The sequence below is a fragment of the Buteo buteo genome, chromosome 23, assembly GCF_964188355.1.
Source record: "Buteo buteo chromosome 23, bButBut1.hap1.1, whole genome shotgun sequence".
NCBI classification, from domain to species: Eukaryota; Metazoa; Chordata; class Aves; order Accipitriformes; family Accipitridae; genus Buteo; species Buteo buteo.
The window spans coordinates 1,945,541-1,968,361 of record NC_134193.1 but is presented as its reverse complement, the minus strand read 5'-3'; the positions used below and the strand labels follow the sequence as shown (position 1 = coordinate 1,968,361).

The 22,821-nt window shown below is 51.3% G+C and overlaps 1 protein-coding gene across 3 annotated transcripts in view; it reads right to left on the bottom strand.

Moving 5' to 3' along the window:
• The window catches only part of PLXNA2 (plexin A2), a 190,380-nt gene extending 168,781 nt beyond the window's left edge, over positions 1-21,599 (bottom strand). For 2 of the 3 annotated variants that reach the window (XM_075054721.1, XM_075054723.1), the window contains exon 1: positions 12,319-12,454. The gene's annotated coding sequence lies outside the window, so the exon portion shown is untranslated. Of the gene's footprint in view, positions 1-12,318; positions 12,455-19,077; positions 19,187-21,464 lie in introns of those variants that run through there. The other variant, XM_075054722.1, reaches the window with a different exon arrangement.
• Between the last annotated feature and the right edge of the window lie 1,222 nt (positions 21,600-22,821).

Here is a 22,821-nt window from a genome sequence, read left to right as displayed (position 1 = left end):
CTGAAGAACCCTTCAGGGACCATTAACCAGCCCTCATCAGGCCTGTCTTAGTGGAAGTATGTGCTATGAACTGCAATCAACACCAGCTTTATCAACGACACGAAGGAAGTGCCTTTACCTCTCAAAGCCTCTTTACACAGGGCTGCCTGCCCTTTTAAGTGCATCACGGGGGTGCTTGATGCAGTTTTTGAAAGTGTTTCGAGGTGCCTGAATCCTGGGAAATATAAAGCATCTTCATTCCCTGCCCAGTCTGCTTCACCAAGCACGGCAAGCAGCGACCGTCGCAGAGCTCGCAGCCACGCAGACAGTGGCCGGTTGCTGGCGGGATCCCAGCAGGTCTCGCACATCAGCACCCGGGGGGGCTCTCAGTGCCGGCAGCCCCCAGCCTTGCGTTCTGAGGTCCGGCCAAGGACCCCAAAGCCTGGAGCCATCTCACCTCCATCCCACCATCAGCTGAACATCATCTCCTCTCCTACAGCGTTTGGACATCAACGTCTACTCGAGAAAGTGGCTTCTTCCCACTCATCTGCTCCATGATCCTCTGCCCTGCTTTTCAATTTCAGAACTCTGGCAGATCACTGATTAATTCAAGCCTGTTTAATAACCCTTCTGTTTAGATGAAACAAGCTGTCTTGTTTTCTTTATTTTTAACACTAACTCTTGTTTCTTTGCTAAGGATCTTTCTGTCATTTAAAAACTTCTCTCTCTCCAACCAAGCTGATAATAGGATGGAGAAAGCATCTGCTTACGTCTACATCTGACATCAGCCAGAAGTTACAGCACAAGGCTAAAGAGGGACCGGACACCTTGATGGGTAAGAGGTTCCAAAAGCCTGAGCTTGTCTTGCAAAATCATTAGTTATACAAATCCCTGCATAGCTCAGACCAGAGTGCAAATACCAGGAACCACGGGGCCAGCTCCTGCCAACACGGGCGAGAGGAAAGGAGACACGGGAGCCGGAGCACCCAAACTCCTCGCACGGCTCATCTGCAAGAAGGGTCTCTGCGCTTCTGCACCCTGTCGCGGGTGGGAAATACGCCTTAGAAAAACCTGAAAGCTGTCACACTGCCGCAAGCTCTGCCCCGCGCCATGCCCCCGGCACAGCAATCGATTGGCAATGGTCAGGCGGGCGCAGAGCCCACCAGCTGCTCCCACCGGCGGCCCTCTCCCCTCCGCCAGCCCCCGGCTTCTCTTGCCATCACCTGCTCTCCCGTGGCGTCCTCACGCCGCCGGGTTTTGAGGATCTGCTGGTTCGCAGTGTGACCGCTGCCCAGCGGAGCCTCCTCCCTCCCCACCCGCTGCCCCATCCCGGCTGCAACCCCCAAGTGCTGTGCACAAAGAATAACAGACACAGAGGGACCCGACTCCCGATGGGAATGAGTTGGAGCCTCTCAGCTGTCTCCTGCCTCTTTGAATTTCAAAGCTGCACTTGTCTGTAGAGCAACTGAGTCATTTCCTTCCTATATCCAGCCTATCGGACTGGATCCAGCAGTGCCCGGAAAACAATAAATCCTTCAAGGACTTGTAAGGCCATATTTCACAGGAATGCAGCAAGCCTGCCTGCTTGGAGAGCTCCTCGCACACCCTTTACTTCAACACTCCTCCGTGGAAGCTGTCTCGCCCTGGCCCCGGTCCCATCTGAGCACAGCAGCGGTCCCCATCCCTGCCGCGGTCCCCATCCCTGCCGCGGTCCCCATCCCTGCCGCGGTCCCCATCCCTGCCGCGGTCCCCATCCCGGGGCACACTGGGGCACTGCAGGAGCCCAAGGGCGGACCAGCACTTGCGACCCACGCAGATTAACACCACCTCATCACCCCCGACCAGATGCATCACCGAGGGGCTGATGGGGTAAGAACTGAGAATGAAATTTCCTTGATTCCACAAAACATATGGAGGATCTAGGCGGGAGAGAAGCTACAGCTTAATTTGTTGCAGGACTTCACCAATAGATACTTTGGCAGACCAAAGGAAGGCTGCAGTCACAAAGGAGGCTGCTCTACAAAATACAGCAGAGCAAAGCAACATGTGAGAACCAGGGCAGGTCGTAAGAATACTTTCAGCTGGTTCAATTTTGTAAGTGTCTCCTTTACAACCACAAATTGGTCTTCCAGATCCACAAAACATTTCTATCAAGCTCATGAGGATTGGGGAGGGCAAAGACAAAACTCAATTATTTGAGCTATCTGTGGCCTGAAAGCTGCAGAACTTCCACTGAAACGACAGGGTTAAGACGCTTGGTCAAAAAGAAACTCCCGAATTTGAGCTGCCACGCAGCTCTGAGGAAAACTGGTGCATGCTCCAGGATCACTTCAGTACCACTCCTGTTGTCTTTGCAGATGTCAGAAGCAAAGCCCAACTGACTTACATTAAGATTCATAACACTGTTAACCAAATAATCCCACATACATGAGAAAAACTAAATGACAAGGAAATTAATATTACATCCTCTTCAGTAACAAGATGGCTAAAGCAGATAATCTGGCAAAGCATCGTGTTTATAATGGAAATTTGCAGAGAATGTAACAGGAATTGTCAGGGATGAACAAATGAGTCAATATTTTTCTTTTTCTCATGTTAAAATTTGCCCCATTTGTGCAAAAAACCACCTTTTTTTTTTTTAATCTTGGGAGGAGGAGGAAATTAAGCCAAAACTATTTGGTTTTCAATAGGTCTTTGCAGCTCGTGTAAAGGACAGCGTGACAGCAGGCACTGGCAGGGAAGGTGAACCACTCAAAGCCCTGTGCCGGCAGGACTCACACCCAGGGAGACTGTACCTTTACTTAAAAGTAAATCAGATCTCATATCAAGAATGGGATTGGCATACAGTTCATTTCGTACAAGTCTGCAAGGAAGTGAATGTTTAAAAAAAACCTATTGCTAAATTCACACTCAGAAGTGAAAAACTCCATCTACAAAGTCAGTCCAATTGCACCCAACTTGTCACTCCTGAGGTTAAGCCTCTCAGTGACCCAGTACCCTGGGCAGGGCTTATGTTTTTTAAACAAGTTATACATCATCCTTGGAAGTCCTTAAAAGAGTCTCTGCTTTTGTTTCTTTCTGAGAATTTGTTCTAGCACTTCTCAGCTCAGCCCAAGACAAGTTGTGGCCACCTCCAAGTCAGAAAATTTATTTGGTGGAACCGACGGAACAGAGTTGCCCCTGCCACACATTTTATGCCTTGAAAAGCCAAGTTACGCAAGCACTTGTACCAGCACCTTATTATATCCCAGTGGACAAGCAAAGGGGCTCCTGGCTCTTTCTTCCAGTGAACTCTGGAGTGCTTGCCCATGCTCCTTGGTTGCTATGAGATTTTAAAGACAGTCTAAACCTGTTACCACCAAACGGGCCTTTAACACAACTCCTGCTCCACAAGGCTCCTCATCTGCCAGTCAGGCCAAAGGCGCCACAGTCCACTGATCAGAGAAGGGCTCATCGCTGCTGCTGCAATTAACTCCTTGCAAACTGCAGAGAAAACTTTACAACAACTAGGAGAGCAATAGCCTGCAGTGAACCTTTTGCTGCTGCATGATGTCTCAGCCAAATAGATTACGTGCTGTGGATGTTTTTCATCTGGCCCTTCCAGCTTCTGTAACACGATGGATGATGCCTCTGCAATGTTAAATTGATTTGGAAATACAGAGGGGCAGACATCAAAGGTAGAATTTTTAGAAGGTTTTGGACAAACATAGGAGCATTTCTTATTCCAGGGTGGACTTTGAGAAGCTCTTACTCCCAATTTGCTTACTCCAGATTTTGAGAAGAGCTCCCCCCGGACCCCATAAGTACATAAGCAGCGTCTCCGGAAAGCACTCAATACGCCACAAACCGACTCAGAAAAACCGCAAAGAAAAACCAGCCCTCACCTGGCAGCCTGACCACGGCAAGCAGTCTTGCCTTTCTGGCTGCCCTACATCTCCCAGAGTCAATGGCAGAACGAAGGAAGGGATTTAGGCATCTTTGGTCTTACTTGTGCCCCACCCTCAGCATCGACACTTAATAAAATGAAAACAGCAGAAGAAAAGCTCAGGGCCCTGCAGTGGTACAGGTGCGGTTGGTATCTGTGTATATGAACAAACCAGCGCTCTCCTGTGCCCACGTGAATTTTGATAAAGCAGGTGTCTACTACATCCACACAGTCACTCCTCATCAAAGCCCAGGATAACCGAGATGCTTAGAGCATGCAGCAGAGTCACACCCAGCTGTGCCCCGAATCACACAGAACAACCAGCCATAGCTTAGCAGGAGCGAAACTCCGAGCTGGGGGTTTTGCTGCTGGGACCTCACTGTGCCCCTACAGCACAGTCAGAGCTGCAACAGCCCAACCACGCTCGGGCCCTCTCGACACCCAGGAGAGCAGGAGCTCCCATGTTTTAGCTTCAGTGCGGAGTTAAAACCTGTGAGATGGCAAATCTTCAGCGTAAGAATAATTTCCCCGTTAGGAAACCTACAGGCATGCTCCCTTTTCCTCCCCACCCCACCTCTTCGCACTTCCATTAAAAATGAAACGGAAATTCACAGGCTTTTTTTTTTGTTTAAATAACATTACAGGCTGTGACATAAACCAGCAAAGGCAGGAAATATGATCATGAGGGCAGTGCTCCATCCTCTGCTCCTGTCACTGCGACTTTTTGGGGACTTGGCAAATGAATGAGTAAAGGAGACAGCCTGCGTGTTTTATGGAGTTGAACTGTAACATCCCTGTTAAGCAGCCAACTTACCATTTCTCTGCTCTGACATCAATAAATCTACCCAGCCACAGGGAACAAAGCTCTTCACATGAACTGGCTACATGTGAATCCCTTGTATTTGGCTACCTGGGCAAGCAACCAGCCTGCTGTGCTCTGCTGCACTTGCTGCTGCTTTCGTAATATTCTCAAAGAAGTGGGAAATGGCCTTTGCAGTAACGTGACTTGGGAAGTTTCAGCCCTGCTACCAACACACGTGTGTTCATTACAGCACCTGCTTTTCCAACAGCCAATTCCCAGAACCTCAGCTTCCCACTCGTGGGGAGGGAAATGGCCACTTTGGGCTGTAAAGACAATCTTGACAAGGCAAACTCCGAAAGCCCAGCAATCAGGAAGCAAATAAAAAGAATTCAAAGCCTCATTTTAAGTATCACGATTAATCTCAAAACCTTAGAGCTCAAACTCACTTTTTGGAAGCTCATTCCCGGGTTAACAAACCAAAGTGGCGTTATGCACGAACACCGAGGAAAACCCCTGCACGCCTCCAGATTTCTCCCCTTCTCTTGCTGGACGCCCAGTTTCCTCCATCACCTCCAGCGCACCGTGCCGCACACGAGGGATCGCTCCAAGCTCTCTCTTACCAGTGACATGAAACCGCTACGGAGGAAAAACTACACATAAATCTCTCCGGAAGGTATTTGTTCCCAGGCTCGCCGAGCCTGGAAATAACACGAGGAACTTATTCCACGCTGAGTCAGGGTCTGACAGCGGCTCCTGGACCCGCCGTGGTGGATCCGCTTCCTTCCCGGCGCGCGTCACGGGCGGCAGAGCGAGCAACAGCCCAGCGCTGCCCCAGAGGTTTCCTGTTTTCCCCAGTGCCGCGCAGCTTCCCGAGACACGGTACAGGGAAACGGGGCTCCGGAGCCTGACACTGAGGTGCCGCAGGAATTAAAACTGCTGTTTTTCAAATGCTGTTAAGGGCCAGCCAGGAGCTGAAGGCAAAGTGAGCTGTTTCCTTTAACCTTCCCTGATATACGCGGGGAACGGCCTCTCCGAGGACCAACGCTCCCCCGTCCAACCATCCCTTCACTGGGAAGATGGAGTAAGATTTGCCTCCGCATCCCAAGGGCTTCCCCCCACACACCCTGGCACTCCCATCGCTGAGCCCCGTGCCCGAGTCGAGGCCACGGCAGACGGGAGACAGCGGTCCAGCCCCCGGGGAGCCCTCCCGGCCCCTCCAAGTCACCGTGCTCGGCTCCTCCTGCCTGCACCCATTCCCCTGAACAGTCTCCTGCTCACGCAGGTTTTTGCTGGCGTTAACTGTTCACGCAGAGTCTTCTGCTGGAGCAGCAGCACCCTAAGACAGCACCTCCCCTTGCTCCCACCAGCACCAGCGGCCGTGAGCGCAGCTACGGTGTTACGTGGCACCGGCACCCACCGGGAGAGCCCACGCCGCTGCCCACCGAGCCCGAGCAAAGGCTGACCTAACGTCTGCTTACCGTGCTCGGGAGGAGGCTCAGCCTCCGTGGCAGCCAGGAAGGAGACTGCCCTTCCCGTCCAGCTCCCGGCCGCGAGGCGCCGGGCTCATGCTCCAGCCCCAAGTCCCCGCCGCGCTCCGAGCCCCCTCCTCGGCGGCACAGCCCCGGGTCAGCCGGTGGCTCCGTTAATGAGCCCTGAGAAAGGAGCAGCGGGAGGAGGCGAGGTGAGAGGTCAGCGTAATATTTACTCAGACGTCACCTTTCACTTTTCTGAAGCGGGGAAGCGGTCCCGGAGCAGGAAAAGGGCTGCGAGGGACGTTCCTGCCTGGGAAGCCGCTGGAACACCAAGCGCAACACACAGCCGGCTCCAGAGAGCCAGGGCCTGACAGGGGCAGGAGCCCTCCATTGGACCCTCAGACCCCAAAAACCACACGGGGCTGGGGACGGGCTCTGGGCTCTTCCCACCATCGCTGCCATCTGCCCCGTCAGAGGGGCAGAGGGAACGGCTGGGGTAGGCAGGACCTCCGAAGAGCAGAGAGCCTCTCCAGGTCCCCCGTGTTTCAGGGGATCCCCAGCCAGAGAGGAGCCCATCACACAACGGGGCTGTCCCTCCACACTGTGATTTTAAGGAACCCACAGGAGACACAGCCCACGGTGCAGGGACCTACCATAGAAATGCATCAGCTGGTAACAAAATTTCCCTGGTGGACCCGTTTCTCGGAAGAACCATCTCCTCCGCCGTGTGGCGAGATGGTACCAAGCGTGCCTCGCCGCATAGAGCTTTGTCGATGCAGCCCCGCGCCGCGGGCAGGGCTGGTCCCGGGGCAGGATCGGTGCAGGGCAGCGCTGGTCCCACTACCAGGCGGGGAGGAGCAGCACTCGCTGCTGCCCTGGCACAGCCGGGGCCCTGGCTCGCAGGGCTCTCCCAGGCTCCCTATCGCTCTCCCTTTTGAGATGATCTGGACTTTTTTTTTTTTTTTTTTTTTTATAATGTGACTCTGACGCCTTTTATCTCCCGCTCTGAATGTAATTTTAGCCCAGGCAAAGCAGGATTAAATTTTCATAATATGATACATTTATCTCACTTTTCATTCCCCCCCCCGTCACCATCTCCCAGTTCAATTTCAACCAAACAGAAGCAGCGATTACAGCGAGAAACACGAGATGGACCCTACCCGATAACGGAGGGGAGGGCACCTCTTTCCCAGCACCCTGTCCCTGGCAGCCCCCCACCACGCAGCAGCCAGCATGCCAGTAGCCGACGCCAGGCTGACAGCATTGCTCGGGCCCTCTGAAATACACAGATGGATCGTAATTCCGACTCAAAACCCAGCAGAGAACACGCAGCAGATTAGGTACATCACTGACATATGTTGCACTCGTGTGTTTGGTAAACTTGCGCGTTCTCGGTGAAGTCCTGCTAGAGCAGCCTCCCCCCCACCCCAGCAGCTCCCAGCGCTTGGGCTCGGACCACAGCGGGCAGAAGAGCCACAAGCCACGCCGGGGAGCCACGCTTTCCTGGACAAGGAACAGGGAGAGGCAGCCACAGCCAGGCTCGGCCGGGAACGTCTCAAAAGCACCAAAATCCTCCTGCCCCCACCAAGTGCTGTGTCCAGCAAAGCGCCGGGTCAGACTCCCAGCACCCGAAACTCGTCCTCCCCTCCGAGGGACCGGGGCTCACCCACCAGCCAGCGGCTGCATCTCTGTGCAGCTTTGCCAGTTGCTGGGTTTATGTTCATTTTTTTCAGCTGGGCTCCACCAGCCTGATCCGGAGGATCCCCTCTAGTGGGATGCAAAGGTATTTCAAGCCCACATCCCACTCCCATCTCCTCCCCAGCTCTCTCTGCACCAGCCGCCGGCCAGCCCCGCTGCCCAGGCTGGGCGGTGGGCTGCAGCGGGGAGCCGGCTCACAAATTACTCGCCCTGTTTTGCCAGAACCATTTGGGGCGAAGTCAAAGCCAGGCTGGAAAGGCAGATGCTGGGGAGGCGACGCGGACGGGAAGGACCAGAGGAGGGAGGAAGACAACAGCAGACATCGAGGGTAAATCCCCTTCAGCAAAGAGGGGACGATGTCCACCAGCAAAACATCTACCTTTGACAATACCGTGCCATCTGGACCACACGCTTCACCAGCAAGCCTGGGCGCTCGCTGCAGAACGTGGGCTGGCGGCATCCCGGCCGCCCCGCGATGGTTGGCACAGCGGCACGTGGGGACCCGGCCCGAGGCACCCGCCGGGTGCGCTCGCAGCCCATCTCCCTCGCTGGCACTAAACCACAAAGTAAATACATATATTTTCACCGCAGAGAAAGAACCCGAACACGAGCCCCAGGCGGCCGCCTCTGCTGCCCAAGGACAGCACGCTGCCCTCAATTCTGCTTTTGTTCCCGCTTTGCTTTTCATCCCGGAGGCTCCCTCTGTACCACTTTTGCAGACAAAGAGCTTGTGGCCTCCTCAGACCAAAACACTGTCAAGTCTCGCACGGCCGAGCCGTGCCCTCAGCCCGGCCCGGGAGGGAAGGTGGGCACCCAATGAGCAGAACCACGGGGGTTGCGCCCAGGATGCTCTTGGTGGTGCAGACACGTCGGATCCAGCCAGCGGCGTTTGTGGCTCAGCCCCGGGAAGAACTTGGTGGCACCTTTTCCCCCTTGGCTCCCCCTTGCCCTCCCCTTTGCTGTTGTGGCGGTGGCCTCCCAGCCAAGCTGGTTAAGAGATTAACACTCTAAAAACCACATTTACTCTAATTAGCCATGAAATCTTTGTAACTAAGTGAAAAAATGTTTCCCTTGAGGGATTTTTGTCCATTCATCACTGTTTGAATTGCCAGGGAGAGCAAGGGGGGAAAAAAGAGAAAAGAGGGGGGAAGAGAGAAAAAACCCTCAGATCTAATGAATTAATAGCAGAATGCCCTGGGGGAGCAGCAGGCTCCTACAAAACACGGGCACCTCAAAGGGGGCTTTTCACAGGCTCGCGGAGGGGACGCTTCTGAATTATTTGGAGTTAACAGACTGTAACACAATGCTCCGCTCCCTGTACGAGCTGGGCAGCTTGGCCAGTGCGCTGCGCTCCTCCCTTCCCTTCCGCAGGGACGGACAGACGGACGCTGTGCCCGGCTGCGTGTGCAGACAGCTGGGTGCCCCTGTCCTGCAGACAGCTGGCGGGGATGGGGCTCTGCCGCCAGCATGGCCAGTGCCCTCAGTTACTATTTTACTGGGAAAAACGTTTCAGAGTTTGGTGGGAGGGGCGCAGAGAATCTTGCCACAACTTAGGCCTATAAATATTTCATATCGCTGGAATAAGAACGATTATATTCCTGCCAGCACTTTTCTTGTGTATTTTAAATGTGTCACCGCCTTCTACTTTCTCCCCCGTTTGTGTTTCTTGTAACAGGCCCATGAAATAAAGATTAGCTGAATAATCAAGAGTGTTTAGAAATGTGAAGGGGCCTGTCTCAGGAGCACTGCATGCTCAGGTTCATCTTTTTTTTCTTTTTTTTTTTCTTTTTAAGGATGCCAAACACAGATGGGGGAGTGCAATTTTCACACACTGTAAGAGACGGGCTGGAGCGGGAGCGAGCGCGGCGCCCGAGCGTGCAGGGACGAGGCGAGCAGAGAGCACACGCTTCCCCGTCAAAAATGACAGCCTCAACGCCACGCGGAAGAGGGGGGCACTCTCCCCCATTACATATTTATTGTTCAAACTGCAGAGGGGCCAATTAAAACAGCTTGATCACTGCCACGTTCAAACAGACGCGTACATGCTCAGAGAAGCGGGATGAGAGAAGCAGGTGTACGCTTTCCTGTTGCAATACAGCACAGTCTGCTCCTCTGAGAGTCACCAAAACAACCTCAGCTGAACAAAGGTACTTCTGAGACGCAGCCCAGCTCCCACAGGAAAGCATCGTGTCGGCACCCAACAGCAAGCACAGCTTTCCACCTTAAGCCTTCTTGCCACATGCCCCATGCAATTTCTGCATATTAGCTTTTGCTTTCTTTCCTAGTTCAATTCTTCATATAAGCTGCCTATGGCGTGAGAGAGTCTGCACCTACAGCTGCCCTAGCTTTTGGGCAATTACTCCAAGACACGCTCTAGACTCCCACATTTAGCTGCAACAAGAGTTCCCAAAGTAAGTTCTGGAAAGCCTTCTAGTGGTAGCTAAATTGGAGATCTCAAGGAAGATACTGTAAATCACATGTTTCCCCGAGACACCACAGGGTCTGCACAGCAAACTGCTCCAAATGTCATTTCCATTTAGCTGCTTCGCAAGCCAATTTGTCACATACTAATGCAATTTGCTGAAGAGAGTTAAAGAGCACGGGGCGGTAGCAGTCACCTCTTCTCCAGGCTCCCACAGCCAGCCTGGATCTGCATTTTCCCTTTTGCATCCAGCTGAAGTTCCCTTTTGCTGAGAGGCAGGGGAAGCTCAGGGTTAACATGAGGAGCAAGACCGAGCGTGGCAAGAGCACGGGAAAAGCTGCTTCTGTCATATTAGTGGATTGTATGCAGATCTTATGCAGCATCTGTTACCTGTTTCCACCGCGCAAACTTGTTATAAGCCGGGGGGAAACTCCACAATTAATTACATCAAACAACACTATAAAGACAATGAAGAGTAAATTGGGTTACTTTATCTTCCTGCAACAAGCGCTGTGGAGATGGTTAGAAGAGTGGAGAAAGATGACTGGTTTGCTAGATAAGCCATTTCACAACAGCAGTTGTGCATTCACGTTACTCATTGCTTGCACCAAGTTTTGTAAATCACAGCTACTTTATCTGCTTCCCTGCACCATCCCAAAATATCACATTTAAGCTCTGAGGGTCCTCAAAGTGACAACAAATGGCAAAAGGACAGCAATAAAGAGAAAAAACCATTGCATTTTAAAGGATCTAACACCCCTGTGTCAAAGGAAAAAAGCTAAACATCTGTTCTGAAGATGGCACAGATTTCTTCTGAGGCATCTGTCTTTCAGCTGTAAAGTGGGTCATTTGATTTAACTTTTAGACACCGTATCAATGAAGCCATCCAGAGAAGGAGAGACAAGACCATCTCCCCAAGTCAGCTGAGATCTATTAAACACGTTCAAGCCACCAGTAAAGCATCAAGTGCTCAGCAAGTAACAGGGGAAACCCTGTCAGCGGTAGGTTTTTACATCATGGTACTCTGCTAACTTCACCTTCCCTCACCTCCAAGCCAGTATCTTGAACTGTAGGTCACAGATGTACTGGTTTTTTTCCTCTATCACTTACTATTCACCTCACTTAATATTAACCTATTGACTTTCTGATACCCCTTAGAACACAGATTAATTGAACATCATTCACTTCACCTCCAGGAACGTGGAAGTATTGGCCATAGCTCGAACAGAGACAAAGCCTGTAATGCCTGACCGTGCCAGGTTAAACGGAGGTCACAACAAGGGAGGACAGCCTGGCATCTCCGGCGCTCGCACAGAGCAGCCTCTGCCGGGATCGACACGCACCTTCCCAACGGCTGCGGGGCTGGAGAAGACTTGGACCATCACACCGAAGTTCGGATCTCCCCGAAGGGAGCACAAGCGCGTTTGCCTTCCCTCCCCTCGTCACCTTTCATAATGGGTCTTGCGAGGGGTTGGGAAAGTTTTAGTGGGGATTTTTCCCCAAGATTCAGCGGCATTTTCAGAAAAGTCCCTCCTCGCCAACAGTAACTTTTTACGGAAACGAGTTTATTCTGGTGCATCGACTGCTCCCGACCGTGACTGAGCGGTAACAAATGCCAACAGAATTAACGAGAAAACGCGGACCGGTGTAACGTGTACACGCGTGTAAAACCGACCGGAGAGGGAGGGAGGGAGGTGACCAGCAGGAGGGGAGCTCGGAGGGATTTCTTTATCCCCCCCCCCCCCCCCTCGCCCCGCGGGCACCCCCGGGTGCCGCTGCCCCGGGCACGGCCGGGAACCGGCGCCGCCGAGCTGCAGCCCCCGGGACCACCCGGCGCAGGCGGCCACGGTGGGCACGGTGGGGGGGACGAGCCCAAACCTCCTCCCAGCACCTCCCCACCCGCCGGCAGGACCGCGGCAGCGGGGATGCCCGGGGCCGCCCCGCACCCCCGGAGGATGCCCGGGGACAGAAGCTTCCACCCCCCACCACCCCGCCGCCTTCGCCAGCCTCGGCCACTCACCAAACCTCGCCGCTCCGCTGCCTCCCGCCCTCCTCGGGGGTACCGGCTCCCCGGTTCACGGCGGGGTAATCCACACGGCCCCCGGCACCATGGAAATCCAGGGCCGGGCTCCCACCGCTACTCCTGTAACCTCCTTCCCGTAAAACCCCACAACCTCCCCCGGCTCGGCTCGGCTCGGCTCAGCCCCGCCGCTCTCTCATACCTCCGCAACCCCCTGCCCGACTACGGCCGGCGGCGAGCCCCGGTTCCCCTCCGCCCCGGCATCCGCCCGCCGCCGCCGCCGCCGAGCCCGGGCGCGCTCCCCGCCGAGCCCCGAGCCCGGGCGCGCTCCCCGCCCGCCGCCGCCGCCGCCGCCCGCCCCCGCGCCGCCCCCGCTCCCCGCGCTTAACCCTTCCCCAGCCTCGGCGCCGGGGAGCGGGGCTCAGCCCTCCCTCCCGCAGAAACAGCGGGGCGGTCCCCCTCGTCCTCTCGCCCCAGCGCCGAGGGGAGCGGGCTGCTGGGGGAGGCGGCACCGCGCTGAAACAAAGCCCTAAATGCGAAACCGGGGGGGGGGGGGGGAGCGGGGCTGCCTCCCACCTCGAAAGGCTGCGGGTCTTCTCTGCACCGGTACGGCTGGGCCGGCGGAGGAGGAGTTGGAGGCGCCCGCAGCTGTCCCGCGTTTCTTGGGCTCCAGCCTCCCATCGGCTCTGGGAGGGAGGGAGGGGAATGGGGGCTGCTGGTTTCTGTCCCCCCAGCCCACCCCTCCCACGCAGTTCTGGGGCACAGAGCGACACTTGAGCTCTCCCTTCCTCAGTTTCCCCAGCCGTGCCGACAGTTCAGCCTTCTGCCAAGGCCGTGTCACCTCCAGCAGAGCAAAGGCTGCGTGCGTGCACCCAAAGCCACCCACCTCCGCACCTCCTGGCCTGCCAAAACCACGGTGGCCACGGCCGGCTGGGACAGGGAACCCGCCCGCTGCTGGGACCCAGGGGATCCCTCCTTGGGATCCAGTGGCTCACCACAGAGCCACCACCTGGCCTCTCCCGCAGGCCTAACACAAGCGTTTGAACAAACGCCTGGAAGCCGTAGGGCACCCAAAACGAGGAACAGCTTCAACCACCCCTGAGCCACCCTGGTTATCTGCGTTGGTCTACAAGGGCTTGGAAACGCGGGCAAACAGGGAGGCAAAGCCAGCCCCAGTGCCGCAGCAGGACAGCGCGGCCACGCTGCTCCGAAAACCCAGAAGCACCGCGGTCCAGCTAAGCCTGCCCCAGCAAGGCAGCATGAGAGCAATTTTGAGGACTGCAACTGGTGGGGGGAATCAATGACATGACGGATGATTGCTGTTTTCCTTTTCTTGTCATCAAGAATTTTTTAACAATTTATTTATTACGTATTGGAATATTTGCGAGAGAAAGTTATCGCCACCATCCTGGGCCTCTTCCACAACAAACCTAAGTGACTAAACCAACCCAATCTACTCTGGGAAAGCAGCACACAGGACAGTTTCCCCCAGCCCCGCTCGCCCCCACTGCTCTTAGCATGGCTGCAGAAGCGGCCTCGCTGCATCCTCCCCAGCTCATCTCACAGAGGGACACACCTGATGCAGCACTTGGCACGGGTTAGCAGGACCCTGCAAGAGCAGTTTTGGTGGGAAAAAAGACACAGTTGCTGTTAGTTTTGCTCTCTGCCCCGTGCACAGGGTTCAGGAGCCTCTTGCACGGGGGTCCGGCAGGGAATGTCTTTGCATCCCACTGTGCAGCTCCGGATCCTGCGCTTTTCCCCGCTCCTGGGCAGGCTGTAACCAGAGCCTGCACTGCTCCCTCTCCAGGGAGAAAGTGACAGGTTAGCTTGCCTGTGTTTCTCCCCATCCTCACCACAATTACCATCCTTCAGAAAAGGATTTCCTTTCCAATAGTGCCTGTATAACCATCAGTGGAGCACGGGCATACCTCCCTCCACATCGCAGTGAAGCACCCAGCCCCACTCCCACGGAAAGGGTCCCCTCCACTTCACTGGGAGCTCTAGAGCAGGGATTTTGACATCCTGGAAAGATACACAGGTTGCAGCTGTTTAGCTCAGGAGAGGAAACAGAAGACACTCAGTGGATGGCAGCATTGGTTCCTTAGCAAGCTTTTCTCTTTCGCCATTCTGTCCCTAATACATTTACTGTGTCATACATTCACAGTGAATGGTACTAAATCCTATTACAAATACCATCCTTGGTTAAGCGCGCATCCCACTAATGCAATTTCTCCTTTTGCAGAAAGCCATACAGGGCAGGTCAGAGTGTCTCAACCACCATTTCTCTCCTCTTTGCAGGTCTGTCTGCATCCTGTCTTCTGTTTATTATTTATTGATGGTCAATTATGTTACTGTATGGAGAGTCTGTCTCAAGCTAATTACAGGATTGCTCAGCTGGGGAGCAGCCCCGAGACTCGCAGAGTAGCTCACACACGGGGTGTGTGAGCAAAGGGCTGTTCCAGCATGTGGGGAGCGAAACAAAACAGGTGGAGATTCACCTGGGTTTGCTCAGGTGATGGATGTGCTGCTGGGCTAATGAGTTGTCTGTATGCTTTAAATATTAGCAAGCTCTGTGCTGAAACAACTGCTGGAGTAATCCTTCTGTGGATATTTGCATTCACCTTTTCCTGAAAAGGGTGATAGGCATAAGCCTTGGAATCAAAGTCTGGAGCTGTAACAGAAGAAAGGACCTGCCCCTAATTCAATCAAACACATATGGTGATAAATGCATAGAGGTGCACATACACGTAAGCGTACAATCCTATGTCCATAAAACTCCACACAACCTCTGCACACGTGCATATTTATGCACACCTACGGTATCGCCACACAGAGACACAAACTAAATCACCAGGAGTGCAAATATTGGTCCACGCCTGACACTCCCCACCACCATATGCATCTGAGCACCCGGCGCGGGGGGACAGAAAGGGCCCTCGGACCGTGCTGGGATCCAGCAGCGTGGGATCCAGCAGCATGGGATCCAGCGGTGTGGGATCCACCCGGGTGCCAGCGGCCACGTCCTCGGCAGCAGGGTCACCGACACACACACCCGCGGCTTTGCCAAAGAAACCGTGGGCAGCGCCGGTGCGGGTACAGAGCCCCTCAGCCCATCTCCCAGAGAGCTCTGAGCTGTGCTGTGAAGCGAACCAGGAGCTCAGCAACCGCTGGCCAAGCCAGGAAGATGGGCCATAAAGCCATCTTTAAACTCTTGGCGTGCAACTTCTCGTCCCCGTTTCCTCTGACATAGGGAGCTATGCCGAGTGCTCCTTTTCTGCGGGGCAGGATCCGGACCGCAGATGACAAAGCAGTCTTTAAGCAGCTGGTGAAGCAAGGCATCGGTGAAAGATTGGTCTCTGTTTCTAGCCTGTGTATTCGCAATTTCTCTCTGTCCTCATCTTTGATAAACTCCCTTGCTTCAGAGCACAGGGGTCATGAATCTGTCTGAGCCGTGTGAAGCGATGAGCCTTTGAATCCTTCCAGCACCCAGCTCTTCACATTCGCTAAAAGTCCTGGATAACATGGCTTTATACATTGCCTCTGGCACTTCCCTGCGTGCCCGCAGACGCATCAGGATCCGACATCGGTATTTGCTCTGCATTTGCCATTCCCAGGGTAATAAAATAGATTCTGCTTTTCCCTAATTTCTAAAGCAGGAAAATATCCTTTTTTTTTTTTCCTTCCCTGGGTCCATTAGGACAAGCCGCTGAGTCAGGAAAGCACAGTCCAGGCCTGTGCTCCCCAGCTAGGGCTGCCTTCGAGCGGCTGCTGAAGCTGTGCGAGGGGAAGAGCACCATCTATAGGCACCAGCTATAGGCACCAGCTATAGGCACGGGACAGCCGGCTGCTCGCCCGCGGAGCATCAGTCGATCGCGCAGATGCCAGAGGCTGACAGCCCCTAGTTACTCGCATCATATCTATCCATGCAATATTCAGCAGAGCTAATAATTATTCAGCACTAATCACTACAATAGAAGAATCATAGGCAGTTATTTAGAAATGATTGTTTCCACTCAGTTATTACCTATGACAGTGAAAGGAAATATCAAATAGTCAAACCCACATGTATATGGGAAGCTGAGTGAAAGATCAATGGGAATTTAACCAGCACTTTATGCTATTCTTTGTCTTTAGAAGAACCTTGTCAAGCATTTTTTTTTCTCTCTCTACTGTTCATAATACCTTCTTGGAAAATGAAAAGGATTTTTCTTTTCCTAATGCACCTTATCCTTTCCCCTCCTCAGATTTTCTCATAAATGTGAGCTTCGGTTCCTGTCTCTGTATCCCCTGGTTTGAACTGAGCTGAAATTAACTCAGAAAGGTTTTTTTGTTTCCCAGACAAACTCTGTTTTCATTAAGTGCAAGGGCAGGAGAACAGAAAGTCTCCGAATCCTGAGTTACAGAGTGTCTCGTTACTGTCAAAAACACAATTGCTGACAATGTCTGTGCTGAGGTTGTGTCAGAAATTCAAGGTGCAGACAATATGCCATTTTTAATCGTCTTCCTACAGCTAAGAATTGCCTCAGCTGAAATAAAGGGGATCCTACAGGGAAGAGCACAAAAGTGCCCCTGCAGAGATACTAGTAATATCTAGAGATTTAAAAAAAAACACAACAGGAAAACATTGGTCGTCTTGGCCCCTACCCAGAAAGTAACGGGGATCACCTTTTCCTAGCCCTTCCTTTGGCTCTGTGGTGTGCCCACCCAAGGTCTACACACCGTGCAGCTCCCATCTCTTGTTTTAAATAAATATTCTGCTCCACACAGAGCTGGACAGAGGCATCGGGACAGACGCCGGGACTGGCGGGTGCCCAGGAACGGGGAGCAGGGTCCTTTGCCAGAGATGAGCTGTGGGACCGGGCATCCATCCATCACTTTTGGAAACATTACCCGCCCCAGCTGCTGACCCACGATCCAGCTGTGCCGCCTTGGCCCCCCAAGCGGCCCCTCCAGCCGCCGAAGCGACACTGGAGGCTGGGAGCTGCTTTGCTGGAGCCTCGCAGGGCTGGGCTGCACCTCCACCCCGGACCGAGACTGAGCAGGGCAGCAATTACAGCCCATTGAGTCAATTATTGACCCTCTAACGAAGGAGTCTCCTCACAGCCTTTGACATGAAACAGAAGACCAGAGCTACTCCGGCCTGTCACGTTGAGAATTTACAGCTTAATGATTTCCTAAGGGCCAAATCCTGTACTGACATGAGCGCGCCTGCTTCGCCATCGATCAGCGGCATGTTCTGCAGCGAGGAAGGGACGTTTCCCTGCTCGTGGGGTTGCTTCTGAGCAGCACACTGGTACCAACCGCAGCTGCTCCGTCTCCAACTTGCTCACATTCAGCGGCTGAAGCAGATACAGCAAGAAAGACTGTGGGTTTTCCTGTCATTGGTTTGTCTACATTATTAATTATTGACTAATGACACAAACAAACCCACTGCGCTGGAGGCGGCCTTCGAAGATTTCCCGTCTGTGTTTGTTCTAGTAACAGGGGAAAAAGTCTTTATTGCTCTGAACTCCAGACACACACAGGCCAAGGCACATCACCAGCGTTATTCCAAGATGTTGGTGATCAATACGGTCCCATCGCCTGCCACCTCCATCCCAGGCTGTTGTTGGCAAGCCCTCAGGGCAGCTTTCAATCTTCCTAGCGCTCACAGCTAGGAGATTTGCAGAAATGCTCAAAAATTGCAGCAGGGCCCATTGCGACACAAACGGCCAGTTTTTAAGAGATGGGTATCCAAAAGGGAAGGCTTTTAACAGCAAGCTGTAACCGTAGTTTACCAAAATCTCTGCTGTAAATATCTGCATCTGGATTTCCTCAGGACTGCTGAAGTTTGTCTGCGGGGCTCACTGAAGGGGTGTCTTGGGTCAGAAGCATCTATACAACTCAGTTACTCGCATTGTGAAGCCTGAAAGGTGGTCGCTGTGATTAACAAGCTGTTTGAGCAATAAATCTCCCCAGCACGCTCATTGCAGCATGTTCATTGGAAATCTTTAGTTCCTTCATCATAAAGAAATGAGTATTTCAGGCTCCCTGTCCTAATGAACATAAAATATGGAGCATATTGTCAAACATGCTGTGGCTCTGCCTTTTATTCTACAATAATCTTTCTAATTTTTCCGTAGGCCATGGGTATTACTGACAATGCAAAACTAAATTAATTGCAAAACTAAATTATTTTAAACCCTAATTTCATCTCTTTTTTCCCTCTTGTCTGAGGAGATTGAGATTTTTTCCCTGCATAATGGGTGGGAGGGGGGTGGAGCTGGAAATCCTTTGATTTGTGGGTCCGTGAGTGTTAATCTGCTGCTGCGAATTCTGCAAAGCATTTTGTAAGTGACTGAAGAATGCAGAGCCTGAAGTCTGCTTATCGTTTCATACTCTTTTTGGTATTTCTTAGGACTTTATTCAGGAAAGAGAGAGGAGGGAGATGTTCGTAGTCAAATGCAAACTCAGAAGTATATAGAAACTCCTTTCTCTTCAGGGAGTTCAGCCAAAGTCAGAGAAAGGCAGAACAGGCACAGGTTGATTTTAAATATTCTTATTATCAATCTTGATGCAATCACGAAGAATACAGATGGCCAAAGTAAAAAAGAATAAAAAAAAAGATTACTTCAAGAGCACCAACCTTTTAATTTACCTCCTAATTAGGCAGGACACCTTTCCATCTAATCTGCTTCCCCACAATCTCCTTCTAGTTCTCTCGGTACACTTGTGCCTACATGCATGGGGCAGGGCTGTGAAGAAAACACAGTTTCGTACCTCCAGGGAGATGTTCTGCTGGAGACCAGGCTGGCCAGGCACTGAGCATGAACTGGGGCTCCCCTCTCCTGCCTTCCCCCGTCGCATCTCCTCTGCAGAGAAGTCTGCCCTGAGTCAGAAAAGATGTATCATATGAAGTCGTTTATTTCATGTGTGTTAGTGATTATTGCAGAAAGGTCTTCAGCTTAATTGATGTATTGGATCATGTATGATAAGTGTATCCAGGGAGTTTTCACATCACAGGCAGATGTATAGAGAGGGACCTCCTCTGGTTCCTTTCTTTGCCTCAATACCCAGCAAGGGGCCCGGGAATATTGGGGGATTAATGTCACAACAGAGGGAAAAAGTCTGCCATTCAATCTATTTAAACATTTTATTTCACCGGTGCACCAATTAAACATTCCCTGTCTGAAGAGACCACGGATTAAAGCAATAGCGATGCTGAAAAAAAATAATAATCTCTTTGGAGATCTGTCTATGGACAGATCTTTTCTCTCAAATGATCAAGGAAAATATATGAAATTGAAAAAAAAAAAAAAAGACCTCTCAGAAGTAAACTTTAGGGCTATGTGAATAATTTCTCCCTTCCTTGTCTGTGCTCCCTTTCATGAGTTTCTTTTACTTTCACTGGCACCTTCTCCCTTGCAGCCCATTTGCATTGCCTTAATTAAAGGGAGCTGGCAGCGACAGCAGCTCTGCAGACGGCCGCCTACTGCCCTCCGTGGGGTCTGGATGAAGCATTTCAGATGCTGAGCCCAAGCGCTCAGGTCTGGGAGAAGTGGATGAAACCACGCTCCGCTCCGGTGTGGACAGTCCTAGCTCATGCCGGGATCAAACCAATGCCCACAAACCAAGGAGATCCACTTCAGCTTACACCAAGACCAGGAGAAAACACCGGGTTTCCTCCAGTGAGAGCCCCAAGAGCTCTTCCAGGCGGTCTCTGCCAAGCTGCTGCTGTCTTAGCAAGCTGGTCTGGTTTTAAGAAGTTTCCTTCTCACTAAAGAAAGACCAAAAGCACCATTTTTTTCTCCCAAAAGGCCACTCAAGGTGGTGGCAGTGGCACCTTGCCGGTGCCAGCCTGGTGGGCAGCGTACCCCTGCTGACTGGGATCTGTGATGAAGTACTGGGGAATAAAAAAAGAATAAAATGCCTGTCCAAACCCCTGTGTTACTCTTACTCCATGACTGACACCAGAAACAATGCCATGTGGTTTGCAAGCTGTGCACCTGCTGGTCATCTATTTAAGCAAAGCAATTCACGATTTCAAAATGATAGGAATGGACTAGATCAAAAAAAAGGAGACCAAGTGTATTATTTTTCCCAACTCCATGGATGTGCCAAGACCTACTTCCAGCTCCTCTCTTTATTTGGATAAGTAGAAGGTTTAAAAGAGAAAGTTTTCCTTGGCAAATATGTATTGGCAGCAGAATTGGACCAGTTAAATATACCCAGCCTAGACAAAAGGAAAAGACTGTTTCTAATTATGAATGCTCGTATTTTTCTGTTCCATGATTTCTGATGTTGCCTGGGCCAGAGGTTTAACTCGGGGAGAAGGGAAAAGGGGCAGAGGGAAATCAAATACACAGATTTGCCAATATCTGATCGACATCCCTGAATTCCTTGGCACCGCTGGTGCCGCAGCATCCTCAGGCTCCATCTCCCATGCCATTTTCAGGGCTTGAATCATTTCAAGTTATTCACAGTGACTCCAAAAACAAGCCTTAGAGCCCATTTCTCTGCTGGATGGGGTAATTCCCAGGCAAGCAGAGCCCTTGCCTTGTGTTTGGCCATCGAGGAGCCGGTCCAGGAGCCCTCGCACCCCTCGCGGGTGGCACCGGCAGGTTTCCCTGAGGGCATGACCCTTCCCTCTCCCATCTCCCAGGATGCAGAGAGGAACAGAACTTCTTTGCAGACCTCCTTAGCCTAGCAGTAGTTCAAACTAAATTTAAATAAGACGACACCTGAGCAGACTATATGTATGTCAAATATCTTAGTTTAAGATTATTTTATTATTTATTTCTTCTGTGGCATTGGACACCAATTGTGGGAGATACTGGGTATCTATTTAGCAGTTATGGCACTTTTGGTGGACACGTAAGAATTTACTTTCTGTGAAAGAGGCTTTAGAAGAATTACCCCAACTTGCTGCAGTGAATGTTTCATGGAAGAATCCCAGCTAGGTCTATATTCTGCATTGATAAGCTCTGGGCTGTATTTCATTACAGGGTATTTCTTAGTGAAAAGCAGAAGAGACTACAACGCCGTCCCTTGCAAACAATAAAGAAACATAAGTCATTAACAAATCTAAACAAAAATAATAAAACAGAGCCAGAAAAACTGAATGTGCTTAACACTGAAGAACAAAAGAAACGGGAACCATTTGTTACCTAATAAAGGAACTGGAAAAGAAAGTCTTTGACGGTAAGGGAGGACGATTTGCTCTCATGGGCCAGTGAACATCCAAATATATACAAGCTGTTCGCAGCAGACTGATTGCAGCTAGGCCATAATGCTATTGTACATGCTCTAAAAAAAAAAAAAAAAAAAGAGAGAGGGGAAAAAACACCACCACAGAGAGGTACTTCAGAAATAGATCATGGTCTATTCATTAAAACAGATTATTTTAGTGAAATCTATTTTTCCCCTCTCTTTATTGCCATGTTTTCTTTTATGTTAATTTTGCGTCTGTTTAAAGTTGAATTCCTTGATCTGCAACATCTTTAGCTTTAATTTTTTTCTCTTCTCCTCTTACCAGTGAAATGAATTCAAATAATTTGCATTTATTGCAGAGAACATTCAGCCTCATCTGTAGCCTTTAGTCTGACTGAATTGCTTTTCTGCTTCACAAGGCACATAGTGTAAGCTGGAGCATGCCCCCTCACCACTCTGCTACAGCCAGAAATAATCTAGTTGGCACTTCCATGTTTCTGTAATATTTATCATATTGATCATATATAAAATAAATAAGCAAAATTATATTATTGGAAGCAATGATCTGATGAACCTATGGACCAAATCAATCACTTGGCAGAGACTTAAAAAAAAGCAGCAGCTTGCTCTCAACCATTTCCAAAGTCAATTTTCCTTACAAATAGGTTTCTCATCAACCTAAGCACCCTAGAGAGACAACGTGTCCTTCCACTAGACCTGCTTTGAAACTAGGTGTATTATATATGGATGCTATGCCAAATCTAACTTCTAAAGAAGTACAGACTTCCATTTCTTTAATTAACTTAAAAATCTTCTTTTAAAAATACTGTATTCGTTTCATGGATTTAGCTTAAAGAGACCCGAAATACTCAGAGGGAATCACGACACACGAAAACAGAGCTGGCTTCAGACTAGGCCTATTTTTTTACGTAAATTTGTAAAAACTATGGATATAAATACAGAGAATTCGCACAGCTTGCATTACATTGTCATCTCTTGTGCTACAGGAATAATATTCTTCCTGCAATCCTATATGGCAAAGGGATAACTGCTGGAGCCAGGGGAAGGAAATTGGAGACCCCGATTCAGACAATATGAAAACTGACCTCAGCAAATACATCATTAAAACACTGAGCTTGTTCCAAGCGGTTCTCTGCAGCTTGAAACCCCCCAGCGCTCCATTTCTCCACCAACTTCCAGCTCCACAGTCTCTTCCTTGGCGAAACTGGCTCTAGAGCAGAGAAGATGAAAATCATGAGGACAGATTTAAACGGACGGCAGGGGAACCCCGACGTGGCGGTGGATCCCCAAAGA